Source organism: Panthera leo, chromosome E2 (assembly GCF_018350215.1).
Source record: "Panthera leo isolate Ple1 chromosome E2, P.leo_Ple1_pat1.1, whole genome shotgun sequence".
Taxonomy (NCBI): Eukaryota; Metazoa; Chordata; class Mammalia; order Carnivora; family Felidae; genus Panthera; species Panthera leo.
This window is the reverse complement of record NC_056693.1, coordinates 6,562,344-6,577,802: the sequence shown is the minus strand read 5'-3', so window position 1 is coordinate 6,577,802 and position 15,459 is coordinate 6,562,344. Positions and strand designations below refer to the sequence as shown.

The 15,459-nt window shown below is 43.2% G+C and overlaps 2 pseudogenes; one reads left to right on the top strand and one right to left on the bottom strand.

The window, feature by feature from the left end:
• Positions 1 to 2,605: 2,605 nt before the first annotated feature.
• LOC122208863 lies at positions 2,606 to 7,301 on the bottom strand (annotated as a pseudogene).
• A 7,053-nt stretch (positions 7,302 to 14,354) lies between these two features.
• On the top strand, positions 14,355 to 15,447 carry LOC122209073 (annotated as a pseudogene).
• Positions 15,448 to 15,459: the final 12 nt, after the last annotated feature.

Sequence of the window (15,459 nt, the reverse complement as noted above, 5' to 3'; positions counted from 1 at the left end):
GATTGGCAAGTGTTTTCTTTCTTCCTGTTGGGTGTCTTTTCACTCTCTTGATAGTATTTTTGATGTACAAAGGTTTTTAATCATGATGAAGTGCAGTTTATATAGGTTTTCTTCTGTGTCTTGTGCTTTTGCGGTCATGTCTATGAAACCACGATCAAATCTGAAATCATCACGATGGACCTTTATATTTTCTTTTGACGTTCATAGATTTAGCTCTTATTTTATTTATTTATTTATTTATTTATTTTTCAACGTTTTTTATTTATTTTTGGGACAGAGAGAGACAGAGCATGAACGGGGGAGGGGCAGAGAGAGAGGGAGACACAGAATCGGAAACAGGCTCCAGGCCCCGAGCCATCAGCCCAGAGCCCGACGCGGGGCTCGAACTCACGGACCGCGAGATCGTGACCTGGCTGAAGTCGGACGCTTAACCGACTGCGCCACCCAGGCGCCCCTAGATTTAGCTCTTATATTTTACAATGTTTGCCCATCACCTCTCCATTGCCATTATTCCCTTTGTTACCATTACACCCTGTATACCTTTTCCACCCAGATCCTAATAACTAACTCTCTTACTCTTAACTTCCCTGCACACTTAATCCCCTCATCATCTTAAACCTGGCCTTGCACTTTAACTCCTGAGCAGCATTGAACACCCTTTTGCCTTTTATCCTCTTCCTGCGTGTTGTCTGTACCCCACACCTCCAGGTCCTCACATCACTCTGCTATCCTGTTCTCCCACTTCCTGTGTGCCTCCTTCTTATCCTACCATATCACATACCCACATGCTGTCACTTTCCAAACTCTACAGTTGTAAACATTAGCCACTGATTGTTTCCAATGAATGCCCACAGGTAGGAGTGTTCGCAGAGATCAGATCAAAGATCTGAGATCAGAGATCCGCGTCAGATCAAAGAGAGACAAACCATGAGATGTATATTTCCAGCAAGCTAACAGATAAGTTAAACAGTGAAAATTTTCTGGGGTTGGGCTTTTGAGGGGTTCCAGAGACATTCTTGCCCCCTCCAGTGGCTGCTGGTTTGCTGATTTTCAGTGTTACTCTAGTTGCTAGGTGGTTGTTTTTCAAGACTACCGTGGAGCTGAAGAGATGAGGTTAGGGTTTGGACAAGTTACCGTGCCAGAAACCTCAGTGTGGTTTGATGGTGGATTTAATCAGCTGGTCAGCAAGGGGGAGATGATTAGCTTCTAACCAGGGCCTCCCAATTGGGAGGCTCAAGACAGCACACAAAAAATTATATCAGTATCCCCACGGTTCAGCATAGCTGATTTGAACCTTGGGGAGCCAACTTGATCTCTCTGCTCATCTCTGGACATCCATTTATTTCACTTCTTTTCTCCCATCGTGAAAACATTGTGCTTGGGGTAACTCTGTCTATTCTACACATGACCCAGATATCAGCGGGGGTCTAACTTCATCCTTTGGAGATCTCGAGTTTTACCTGACCAGTTCTATAACCTTGAAAGGCTAAAGGTTTCCCAGGAATTTGTGCTTATTTCCAGGAGTTTACATTATCAGGATCTTCTGTGTTCTCACCTCAACCTTCCCCATAAATGTAGACAGTGCTGTGTATAAGGACAGGCATCAAAGTGAAGGCTCCAGTGAACATTCCCAAAAGAATCCACTTACACAGAAAAACATCTGTGACCTGTGTGGATTTTAAAAAGACATTGTAAAAATGAGAGAAAGGTACTATGGTACACTATGGCAAAGAATTGATACCTTGTAACTGAAAAAAATGTTAATGTTTATTCATTTTTGAGAGACAGAGACACAGCGTGAGTGGGAGAGGGGCAGTGAGAGAGGGAGACACAGAATCAGAGGCCGTCAGCATAGAGCCTGACACAGGGCTCGAACCCATGAACTGCAAGATCATGACCTGAGGTGAAGTTGGGCGCTTGACCAGCTGAGCCACCCAGGCGCTCAGTATCATCTTTTAGTAGTTGTTTTTCTTCCATGGTCCTTCCGGGCTGCTCTGCCCAGGAGGTGTCTTGGTCTTTGCCCTCTTCCTATGGAGTGCTGGTCCTGCTCTTCTCTCTGCCATGTCATCAGCCTGCCCAAACAACCTACATTCTTCTACATTTGGATAGGGATCAGTTGGCTCTTTCAAGTCTCTGTCCTGACCTGAACACCTAAATTTATTGTGATTTAGAGAGTAGGTGAGCTTTTGCTTTAGTATAATCCAACTTTTAAACAGTTCTATGTATTTATCTTCTATCATCTATGTGTTTCTCTCTGGATCTGTCTTTTGTTTGTTTTGGGTGACAGCTATGGTTATTTCAGGAATAGTGAGTGTTTGAGATTAGCCTGCAACTCATTTTTATTCCATTCCATTTTGTACATATAGAGGCACTGTGAGCAGGGGAGAGGGTACAGAGAGAGGGAAAGAGAATCTTAAATAGGTTCCAAGCTCAGCACAGAGCCTGACATGAGCCTCGATCCTATGACGCTGGGATCATCACCCGAGCCAAAATCAAGTGTTGGACACTCAACTGACTGAGCCACCCAGGCACCCCTGGCCTGTAACTCTTATAGCTACTGGCAAAAAATGTGAGATTTACAGATGAAAACAAAACATTTTATTGCTCAAGGCACAGCAGGCAGCATGAACATCCTGATAGCAAGTTTCTCTTGGCTCCCTTGTCCTGACCTTATTCCAATCATGGTGATGCTGAGGGGCCCAGATGAGTGCTACACATGCAGTGTTTGCATCACAACCGTGGAGGCCTGAGTACAGCAAAATGAGATCTTTTAAAGAGAACTGCTAACACACCTGTTGTACTCTTTTCCATGAGGAAGACATTATCTTTGTTCCCTGTACAGCAAATAAGTCAGCCTAATGTTCCAGAGAGTGACACGGTCCCTGTCTTCCAAGGACCTTTTCTAAACACACATAAGGAAATGGTCTAGAAGAAAAGCTGTCCATGCTTCTGTTCATAAGACATGAACATAATGAGAAACCCATGGTAGACCTGTCTTCCCACAATATCCAGCAGTCATTTCTGGACTGTATTAGCTCCTGGCAGAATTTCCCATGAATTTATCACTCGTTCAAGTGCTCTGATTAATCAGGACAAGGCTGTTGCCAACATTGAGGCTGGAGTTCTCTGTTGTCCAGCAAGAGAGTGGATGCAGAATTGAATATGAGAGAGGCTAATGTCAGGGAAGAGACAACAGCCCTGAGTAAGGGTCTTTGCTCCATATTTATTGGGATCAAAGGACTTACAAACGTGACGGACATGCAGAAAGAGACAATAAAACAGTGATCATTAACTCGTGTGTGTGAGAGAAAGGGGGTTTTGAAGGTATTTGGTGTTAGGAGTTAGGGTCAAGACAAATCAAAGTCCTGGCATTGAGTAGACAGGCCGTTTATTGCAGGCACCAGGCACCTTGTCTGTTTATCTTATTTTTTCTAGGGGCTAAGATAGGGCATGCTACCTCAGGGTGAACAAGGCATTTTTCTCGCTAATTAGCTCTGCTGCAGTGGCTTTCTGCCTATTCCTGGTCTCAGATGCTTTTGTCCTGTGACAGTGGCTTCCTCTCTCTGCTTTGTTCTATGCTGGGGGCACTTTTGCCCTCTGGTGGCTTTCCATCCTAAGCCTTGTTAACCCATTGTTGCAAGCTCAGAGAATTCTTAAACTTATTCGCCACATGAGGCTACCCTGATTCATTCACCTTGACTATGCTTATGTAGTGTCCACATTCAGGCATCTGAGGATCCCAAATACTTATAGGCTCCACCTTAGAAAGATATGTGTCTTCTCTTTAGGATTCTGTATTGACTTTTTGTGTCTGATGAGAATAAACAATTGAGTTTTATCCAAAAACATAGCATTTACATTTTTCTGGTAAGAGTAGGGGATTTTGTGTTTCTTACCCTCACAAAGCAGATGCCGGTTATAGTAGGAACTCGTCTCATAAGCAGAAAGGGGCTGACAGTTGGAAAACATATAGAAGTTAGGGCAGAGGTGTTTATTAACCACCATGTGGGATTATAAATAAAAGCAATATAAACATGAGAGATAGAGGATATGATGTAAAAAGACACAAAGGTGCTCACCAGGATGTGGGTGCTCTGGGTGGCTCTGGACTTAGCAGAGGATCTGGGGGAGACATTAGTGCTTCGAATGTGCTGGACCCGCTGCTTATGTCTGTGCAGGAAGAAAATCATGGAGTCACTGGCCCAGATTGTGAGCCCACACAAGGAAGCTTCAGGAAATACTATCAACACTGCATATACGGAAACTGTGATTGTCTCATGATTGAATGTAGAACAGTATCCAAAATCCCTTTTCTTTGTGATGTTCTGCTCCTCCGTTTCGCAGACACATACAACGCATACAGAAGAATGATAAAGTTTGCTATCAGGCACATGATCCAACAGAGGGAAATGGAGAAGCCAATGTACTTTGGGGCTTTGACTTTAAGCTCCTTCAAACAGGAGTTCATGGGGCTGATCATGATGGTCTCGAAGACACTCAAGAGGCAGGTGCTGCTAATGAACACCCTCCTGCCCACTTTCTGAACTTATGAAAGAAGTTTACATCCCAAATAATCGAAGAAATATTTCAATCCCAGAGCTGCCAATGCATGGGCAGCTGCTTTAGAGAGAATGCCCAAGGAGTTGGATACAATCAGGTGCTTCAGAACCAATTCTGTGGGTCTCAACCTGCCTTCAGTGTAGTAATAGATAATGGTGAAGAAGAGAGACATTGCCCAGGATTCCAACTATTGTCTGTGATAAGAATAGTATTACTATTGCCAAATCCCTAGAAGCTATTTTGCCATTCAACACATTTTCCTTTATATTAGAGCAACAGTCATTCTTGTGAACAAAAAGACTCATTGAAAATGTTGACAACAAGAGCAACTTTGGTGGTTTGCTCCTGTGGGATTGCCAGAGACTTAAAGAGGCAGGAGGAGATGGAGAGAAGTACCAGGTTATTCCATGGAAAAGTCAGCTTAGTATATGCTTGATACAACATTTTCAGAAAACTGAAATTTGCTATCTACATTGGAAAAAGCACAATGTGAATCATTAGATACATCATGGGATAAATCAATTCTGAATCTATTACGGATTTAAATATTAAAGAGAAAATGTGAAGCCTGTCATTATTTGAGCTGATCAGAATGGCTGGAGATGCTTAGGAGGCCAGTGGTGCCATTGGAAACGCTCTGTCAACATTGCGTGGATAGAAAACAAAGTTACATTCCGAAGCATTGAGGAAGTGTTTCGCTGTTTTTGTCTTCGAACACCTTTAAGGAGAATGGTCAGAAAGTGGGTGCCAACAGGTACTTGCAGATCAGAACCATGGACCTGAATCTGTAATGAAGGTAGAAAAGGAAAAGATGGCAGTAAGGAAGAGAGAAAGTGCCTGGAATCCCTGTATGGTCTGTACTAAGTGGACCATTCCTATTGGCAAATGCTTTGATGCCAATCAGTCAGTTCCCAGTGACTGATCATCATCTTGAGAGCTTGAAGAGCCTGCCTGAGCACTCGTCGTGTGGACAATATTAATCATATCAAATAAAGTCCAAGATTTTCATTGAGAAATAATTAAGTTTTTGTGGTTATTGTTAAGGAGATTCCAAGAGTTCAAATTAAAATATTTATACAGCATTACTTTGCATGAATCGTCCTATCATGCTGTACCTCTGGTATTTTGGTAGGTCTTAATATCTGAATGAGGTACGCATTGGCATTGCATAATTTTCATTGTACAGAAAATGAGAATTTTGGTACACAGAGGTTGAGCAATCGAGCAATCTGTCTAAATTCACCCCAGAGTGGGGACCAGAAGTTGACAGTGAAGTTTTCATAGACTGTGCTCTGACCACTGTGGTCCACTAACCAACTATGTCAGCTGTGCCTTGACATAATTCACCTCTCTCTTTAGGTTTAGACCTTGATATTGTAGTTTACATCGTTGGGAGTTTTGTTTGTAACAGGTTTCCATTTCTATTTAATTACTTGTATAATTCAGTGTGACATATGAATGAAGTTTTGAGGATTCCACTAAAACACAGATCCATTAATCACAGCATCATCCTAAAGTAACCTGCCCTTGCACAAGTTGGATTTTATCAACACAAGATTGTGTCACTCTTAACTTTGGCAGCAGAAAGCCTTGTTTGCTGTCCTGCTGGAGCACAGATACAATGGACATTAGGGAACAATGTCGCTTTGTTCCTAAATCACGATGCATGAAACACTAATATGTGATAAAACATGGCAGGCCAGACGCCAAATAATTACTTATTTCAGATCACATACTCCGTAGTTTTTTAATGCACAAGTTAGTGTAACTATTAGCTATGGGGCAGAATTTGTGCAGTGCGGTAAACTACAAGAGACATACATAACATGGAATGTGACATTTTATGCACAGTAGAAGTTGATCATAGTGAAGTGAGTAGTGAGCTTGGGATTGAGGTTAGAATATAGTTAAATCAGAGAGAATAATATACATGCATTAGGTCCTCCCAAGTGTTTTCTGAAACCATAATGAGTGAGTTCACTTTTCCCCAAATGCTGCTTCCCTAACTTGAAGCAGGAAAGCAGTCTCATGGTAACCTTTAGAGCACCGAAAGTGCACATGTTTTCAGTAGAGACACAATAACTGTTTCAAGTGTCTCACAAACCCAGAACTAGAGTTTTACAACACACTTTCTTTATTCCAGAAATAAATTCAGATACATGGTTTCTGCACAAAGTGAGGTTATTCTGATAGTTCTGTTGTACTTTTTATTATAAGCATGAAGGCATTATAGGTACATCTCTCATAATACAGTGAATGTAGCCCATGGTTTTTGTAAGGGAATGTGAACAGCACATCAATTTCTTAACTACAGTGTTTGAGCAGCTATGAAAACCCATTTTATTATCACTAGTATCATTCACCAACGATCATTCTTGGTAAGAATTTCATTATATTAGGAGGGATCAGGAATGGGTGTAGGGACTAGGACACCCATGTCTTTACTTTCTCAGTTCCTTACTGAGGAAATTATTCCTCCCCCTCCTCTAGATCAGCCATTGGATCTGTTTCTACCCCAGAAGAATCCTTTTGGTTACACAAGTACTTATTCAGATTTCATTTCCTAAGAACTCTGCCTCTTAGACTGAAATACAAATATTCACTGGAATATTTCCTGTTGTCAGGACAGTTGGTTCTGTGTGGAGGTCACGACAGCCAGTTCATGTCTGCAAGAGGCAGCCAGACTCAGACAAAGGTTTGTGAATTTGTGACCTCACCTCCCCTGGAAGTGCAATGACCATTTCTCCTATAGACACAGTTACAGTTCAGACTTGTGGAGCTGAGAATCTTCATGAAAAAACATTTTCCCAGTTGGTACTTACCAGGACCAATTAAAAGTTCCTTCTGAATATCTTCAAATCGACCCTTTTATTTTTTCATGATCTCTAAAGGCTGACAGGTTCTCCTAGGAAAGAGAGAGGAAATCCTGAGGTCTGACTCACGGGAGACAGCAGAACAGGTGTATCTCACTGGATTCACTGCTTCCTTCGGAAGTTCTCTACCCCAAATCAAATTGAGTGGTAGTCTTCAACCCCTGAGCTGCATCATTTTTGAAGTATTCAAGATAAATGATTTCAGAGAAAGTAACTAAAAACAGTGTCCAGTGACAGAAGAGTAAAAGCGAAAACTTGACATGAGTCATTTATCTTAGAAATTATTGGACTCATTAGTAGAGCTAAATACAAGTTGCCTTGGAAATGATGATAGAGAAATTTTATGGAAAAATAGTGTCTCAATCCCAACTGTGTGAGGAAGTCCAAACAAACCAACAATCCATCAAGACAGATGTCCATGAAATGTCTGTCACAAGTGAAAGAACCAGTTTAACAGGCAGATTGTACCATTCTTTGAACGATCAGAGAAGCCAGTGCTACTTCCTTAGTTCAGCTGCAGTGAATGGTTAGCAGAGTTCTCTAGACTTACGCTGAAATTTCGTTAGGGAGCATTCACTGAGTATGTAATGAGTGAAGAAACCTAAAGTTAAGAGCCAAAATAGATTCTTGAGGCTTTCCAATAGAGAAGTCACCGTTTGCCCTATGTCTACCATCCCTTCCCCCTGAGCATTTTATTCCAGCTGAGAAGTTAGAGGGACCACGGTCCACACAAGACCACACTCACAGCTGGCACCAGCAGCAGGTTTGGAGGTTCCCCAAACCTCACTCAGTTTCCGTAGGTCTCTAGAGGGACTCACAGAACTCATCGAGAACATTCTCCTCACTGTTGTGGTTTATTACAGGGAAAGTGAACAGATGAACATAGGATGGGGAAGAGATGCATGGGGCAGAGTCCAGGAAATGTACCCAGTGTGGATCCCCTCATTGTCCTCTGTCTGTGGAGTCATGGAGTGTTACTTTCTGGGGTTGAGTTGAGTTAACATGGACTATTGCCAAACATGGAGTATTGCCAACAATGGAGGCTCACCCAAGGCTTGGTGCCCAGAGTTTTTAGTACAGCTGTTCCATTTACCTTCTGTATGGCTGACCTTAGTCCCCATTATGTCCCCAAGGTGAGCTGATACCTTTCATCTCCACCCCTTCCAGAGCTGACATGATACTTTTGGCCTAAAGGCCCATTGTAAATCCCATTGTTAGGCAGTCTGGTGGAGAAGCCTCTAAGCCAAGACACTTCCGTGGGGCAGGACATTAAACACTCAAGAGGTCTCTCCCTGCAGCAGAGGCAAAGGCCACACCTCCCTTTGGGTGTGGTTAATTCTTCTGTACTCACACCCTAGTTGACACATCAGGGAAGAGAGCAGTTTGACAACCCATCTCCAAACACACAAATGCACACACAGTGTTTACTCAGATTGTGTGCAAACGTATACATGCACACTTACAGATTGAAACACTGAAATATGTACTGAAATAAGTCCTTTTCTCACTCCCTCACATGCACACTCACCCCATGCAGATGTCCATGTTTCTGATGCATTCACGATGCACACACCCACCAAGATGACATGTCTCACTCACCCACAGTCACTCACATGGCCCAGTAACATTTTCGGAGACGAAAGTTTCATGCATATCTCCAGTCCTGTGAGGCAAGACAAGAGGATCCTAATTGCCCTTTGGACTCCTCACCACAGGCCACAATGGCAACATTTAATGTGTTCGACATTGAAAAAGTACTCTGAGCTTTGCCACTGGAAGTGGGGAGTGTGGTGGGGAACTTTGAGTGTGTGGGATGTGGCTGTTTTGGGTAAGGGGGCTCAGGAGAAGCAGGTGCCAGGAGGGGAGGGTGGGAGTGAGAGTCAGGGGTTAGAAATGTTCGGGAGGAGGTGAAGTGTTTGGTGTGGTCCCAGGGCACTGAGGGTCCCTGATGGAACAAGGGGACAAGCTGTGCCTCGAAATTGAGAGTATAGCACCCGCTTGTCTCTGTGGGGATGAGGGGAAATAATGGGGGGGGGGGAAGAATGCTCACAAGTGAGTGGGGAGCAGGCCTGGGTTAGAAGCACAGGAGAGTTCATGTCCATAGTATGTTCAGGAGCACAGCAGGAAAAGGGGTATGGATTTATAAGATTGAAACATTCCTTTTTTCCTATTCATTCATTCATTCATTCATTCAATAAGAAAAGGCCAAACATTTGGATGTATCTGCAGTCTCAGAACCTTCACCCCCTACTTTCTCCTACAAATTGGTTGAGAGTTTGTCTGGAGGTGTATGAAAGCGGTATCATTATGCCAATAGAAATAGATCCTGAATTCCCGAAACATTGCTGCTTATTCAATGGAAATGATTAATGACTCATGTTATCAGAACCCTCCTTGTTTCACATTTAAAGCGTTGAATGAAAAAAAATATTGATAGTGATTATCTGGGTAGGGTTCTAAGAGCTTTAAGTTTCTCTGTATTTGGGGGGAATAATGTACAATATTCCTATATTATTGGGAAAACATAGTGATATTTCCTAATAAAAAAAAAAAAGAGTTAAATGTTGGCTCTTCCACACATGGTGGGAAGTGGATAATTGGTCACGTTGCTTTGTGCACATGAGGATGGTCTCGGTGGTTCTTGAGATGGGATGACTTCACCATTTTCGCACATCCTCACATTCTTTGCATACTTGCGAACTTGACCTTCCAAATGGCTGTAACATGCAAGATTCCACCATCCGGATACCCTCTACCTTTTATTAAATGGTCACTGTTCATTTTGAACAGTTGAACCGAAAATGTAAAGTAGAAAATGTAAATCTACGTCATACTCTGACCCATGGGGAGGTAAAAGGGGTTACTGTGCCTGAGTTTTGTTGGAGGATCTTGGTACAGTCCGGTCCCCAGTGCTGTAGCAGGATTTGAGATGTTTCTAGGAGGGCAGTGTCTCTGAAGACAGGAGAGGAGAAACCCATGGTATGACCTTCAGATCAGAGCTGTTTGTGTTTAAATCCCCGCTGTGGCAAAGGACATGGAAAGGTGGCCTTTTCTGCGTTCATGTCCGTCTGCCTGTGGGGAGGCAGGTAGAAGGGAAGGTGTGACAGTTGCTTTGGTTGTCATAACAAGGACCTTATACGGAGTGGCTGAAACAACAGAAGTGTATTGTCTGGTCATTCTAGAGGCTAAACGTCCAAGATCAAAGTGTCCTCAGGCCCGTGCACCCTGTGAAGGTCCTGGGGGGTCTGCTCCAGGCCACTTTCCCAGCTTCTGCTTCCTTGACTTGTGGAATCATAACTTCATGTGGTGTTCACCCTGTGTGCATGTCTGCCTCTAAATTTCCCCTTTTTGTTTTTTTAAAATGTTTATTTATTTTGAGAGAGGGAGAGGGAGAAGGAGAGAGAGAGAGCGAGAGAGCGAGCAAGCACACAGGGAAGGAGCAGAGAGAGGGAGAGAGAGCATCCCAAGCAGGGTCCACACTGTCAGCACAGAACCTGTCTTGGGGCTCCATCTCATGAACCATGAGGTCACAACCCGAGCCGAAATCAAGAGTTGGTCACTTAACTGATGAGTCACCCTGGAGCCCCTAAATTTTCCCTTTTTTGTGGATGCCAGTCATGTTGGATTAGGTGTACCCTTCTCCAGTGTGATCTCATCTTAACTCATATCATCTGCAGTGATTCCATTTCTAAAGAAGGTTGTATTCTTTAGATATTCTGAGCTACCAGGGGATAAGACTTCGGTACGTTCATTTTAATTTTTTGTTTGTTTTGGTTTTGCTTTTGTTTTTAAACATTTATTTATTTTGAGAGCCAGGGTGTGAGTGGGTGAGGGGCAAAGAGAGAGACACACACACAGAATCCGTGAAGCCAACCCCAGGTTCTGAGCTGTCAGCACAGAGCCTGACACGGGGCTCGAACCCACGAACTGTGAGATCATGACCTGAACTGAAGTTGGACACTCAACCTACTGAGCCACCCAGGCTAGCCCCTAGCACATTTCATTTTGATGGGACACAATGCAATCCATAAAGGTATGGGTATTTTAATGGCATAAAATAGGCCTCTTTGCAAAGTATGGTTTTTCCAGATAATAACAAAGAGGCCTAGAGATTTGAAGATCAAAGGGAAAAAGTCTGGGGCACCTGGGTGGTTTAGTGGGCTAAGCATCCAACTCTTGATTTTGGCTCAGGTCACGATCTTGGGGTTTGAGAGACTGAGCCCCGCTTCAGGCTCTGAGCTGTCAGCCTAGTGCCTGCTTGGGATTCTCTCTCTCTCTCTCTCTCTCTCTCTCTGTCTCTCTCTGGTCCTCCCCCACTTGCTCGCTCTCTCCCTCTCTAAAAATAAATAAACTTAATGGGGCACCTGGGTGGCTCAGTCGGTTAAGCGTCCGACTTCAGCTCAGGTCACAATCTCGCGGTCCGTGAGTTCGAGCCCCGCGTCGGGCTCTGTGCTGACGGCTCAGAGCCTGGAGCCTGTTTCCGATTCTGTGTCTCCCTCTCTCTCTGACCCTACCCTGTTCATGCTCTGTCTCTCTCTGTCTCAAAAATAAATAAAAAAAAACCGTTAAAAAATAAAAAAAAATAAACTTAAAAAAAAAAAGTCTTTCTCAGACTAATACTGATTACCAGGTCAGATGCCGTGTCCTTTCTTCCCCTGAGAGGCCATGTGTTTATAACTTGAAAACCTTTACTTCTCTCTCTTAACCCTTTCACCCCAGCCCTTGACCTGGACTCCGTGTGTCACTCATGCCCGCTCTCCTGTCCGGCGCTCTCTGTTCTGGGCCCATGGTGCTCTCCTGCCCAGGCTTCTTCTTTCTTTCAGGCTTTGCGTGCTTTCCCACACACCAGTGGTTTCTAGAGGTGCTAGCTAGAAACTTGTAGTTGTTCTTGGTAACTGGCCAGCGGGGAGAAAGTTGGCAAAAATATTCTCAGGTCCCAAGCTGTCACTGTCAGTGCCGCTTCAGGTGAAATGCTAATTGCCATTGTGAGTGGAGGGGGCGGTCACACAGTAATAAACACATCTCAGGGCCCAGCTGCCCATCTTGCACACGTACTCACTTCTCTGACCATCACACAGAGCCCGTCATGCAGGCAGCAGGAAGAAGTAGGTGGGTTTTCTCTGTGTTCATCTGAGAGGTAGACTCTGTAAGGGAAGGAACTGTGTCAGGAGTCCAGGTAAGTGACCAGATTGAACAAAGGGGGTTTTCTGCATTTGAATCTGGGTCAGTGCCAAAGCCACATGGGAAGCTGGATTACCTCCTGAGCCAGGAGCTGAGCTGGTATAGAGAGATGGGGTCCTAGACCTACACCCAACCCTGATGGCTCCTAAGGCGTGTAGTGTAATCCTCACCGACAGTGAGTATGTGGTTTCACCCAAATGGTCATGAAATCTGATTTTTAATGTGCTTAAGGGCTGTATTTGTGGAATCAGTATGTTGTTCAGTCTATTTTAATGAACTGTAGGCATAATTGTCAGGTTCTAAGGTGCACTTACAACACATCCATATTTGTACTAAGTAGTTGGATGCATGTATAATAATCATCTGGTTGTGTGCAGAAAAAGTGTATCTGATCACAGTTGCTAGAGTTGAAATGTTTTCTCTAACTCTACATCTGTGATGCCTTAAAAGATTAAAGAATTGTATCTCAATTGATTATGGACAGCCTTTTCCCAGTGATGTCAGGGAAACAACTTTTAAGTAAAATATAACTTAGGTTTCAGGGCAAGATTTTTAGGCTCAAATGCATCTTGTGATACTTCTGCTGCCTCAAAATATTATAATCCTGGGGCAGCTGGGTAGCTCGGTTGATTGTCCGACTCCTGGTTTCAGTTCAGGTCATGATCCTAGGGTCATGGATGGTGCCACGCATTGAGTTTGGTGCTGAGCACGGGACGTGTTTAAGGTTCTCTCTGTGTCTCTCACCCTTTGCCCTCTTTCCCACACATATGCTCTCTTTCTCTCTCTAAAATAAAAAATGAATTTTAAATATTATTATAATACCAACATAATATAATACCAATCCAGATTCCAGATTATTTCACTTATACAATATACAAAGTTCTTGCCTTAACATCTTTTTCTATGTGTCTTGTATTTCAGTATCTTTGACAAAGCTTGCTATATTGCTACTAATTTTATTTAACTCAGGCATTAATTGTGCGTGTGTGTGTGTGCATACATTGAAGACAGTACTAATTTTGTTTCTAATGCACACAATTTAATCAGACAGTACTTACAGAGCTCCTATGTCTTGTGGTATTGCACTTTTGGTTTTGGAATGAAAGCAAATGATTCTTTCTGTTGCGTTTCCAATATTGAGCCCTCTCACATTCATTAATTCCAGGTTGTCACGGGGCAGGAACCTGCAGCATTGTAGTTCTACAGTCTCTGCATCTACGGTTTACTGAGATCTCTAGGGTGGGATTTACAGTTAATGTTTACCTATTGAAAAATACTTCATAAATAAGTAGAAACTTGTCAAAAATTTAAAATAAAATAACACCATTATAAATTGAAATGACCATGTGCAGACAGAAAACTAATTTAGATCTGGTTTATTTGAAGAATCCAGCTAAGTAGTATTTTTTATATTATGGATTAAATACACTGTTACCAGCCCCCCAGGTTCCAATTCCTACTCTGCCCCTCAATTGTGAATAAATTCAGAGAGAGCACTTAACGTCTCTGCTCTTGTGGTCCTCATCTTTCTAAGGATTGCAATGATGCCTGCCTCATGTATTTGTGAGAAATCAGAAGTGACCATCTGGGTGGTCGTTATAACAGTGATTCACACATACTATGTGTTCTGTAATGGTTGTTCATGCATCTCTTGGAAGACCTCAAATGACTGAAGAACTTTAAGTAATTATTTGAAAGTAGGAAGTGTTGGTGAGTGGAGAATATTGGATTTCAGCTGACATGATTCATGTGGCCCCTGCCTCTTATTCCCACGCAGGATCCTCTAGCCCAGAAGACAGTATCAGTCACTGAGGACACACAGCATGGCGACCAGGGATCTGGCAGTAGGAGTGATCTTCTTAGTGCAGACTGTGCTTGGAATCCTGGGGAACTTCTCTCTTCTTTACCACTGTGACCTCCTTTCTTTCACTGGGTGTAGGCCAAGGCCCACAGATTTGGTTTTCAAGAAGCTGATTGTAGCCAACATTTTGGTCCTGTTCTCTCTTGGAATACACCATACAGTGTCATCTTTTGGGTGGTATAACATGTTCAGTGATTTTGGATGTAAATTTTTCCCTTATGTTCAGGGCGTAGCCAGGGGTGTGTCCACTGGTGCGACCTGCCTCTCAAGTGTCTTTCAGGCCATCACGATCAGCGTCTGGAACTCCAGATGGGCAGCGCTTAAGGGAAAGCTCTCAAGTGCCTTGTCCCTTCACTTGTCCTGTGCTGAGTCTTACAAATACTGATAAACACGCTGTATCCCATATTTTTGAGTAGTATCCCATACTTTGAGCAACAAAAACATCACAAACAGGAAAATGTTTGGATACTGTTCAGCTGTTTGTTGTGACAAAGCTGGGGACTCATTGTATGCAGCGTTGTTATCATTCCCTGATGTGTTATATTTGGGGCTTGTGCTCTGGGCCAGCGGCTGCGTGGTTTTCATCATGGCACAAGCAGGAGGTCCAACAGATTCATCAGACCAATGTCTTTGCCACATCATCCCCTGTGTCCACAGCCACCAAAACCATTTTTCTCCTGATGAGCCCCTTTGTCTGCTTAAACACCTTTCTTCTATCTTTAATAGTATTTTGGGTCTTTTTGAAAATCCCAGTTGGGTTCTCTGGATCACTGCTTCAGGATTCACTCTCTGTTTCCCATCTTTCAGCCCCTTTCTGCTCATGAGTCGTGACCCCAGGGTATCCACAGTTTGCTTCTCCTGGACAAAGAATATAAAGTCCCCTCATTCTATGAGTAAGATATAAATTGTAAGTGTTTCGGTGATACTCATTTGGTAGGTCATTCCTCACTCTCAGAGTCCCTGGTACAATGATGAGAGGCTAAC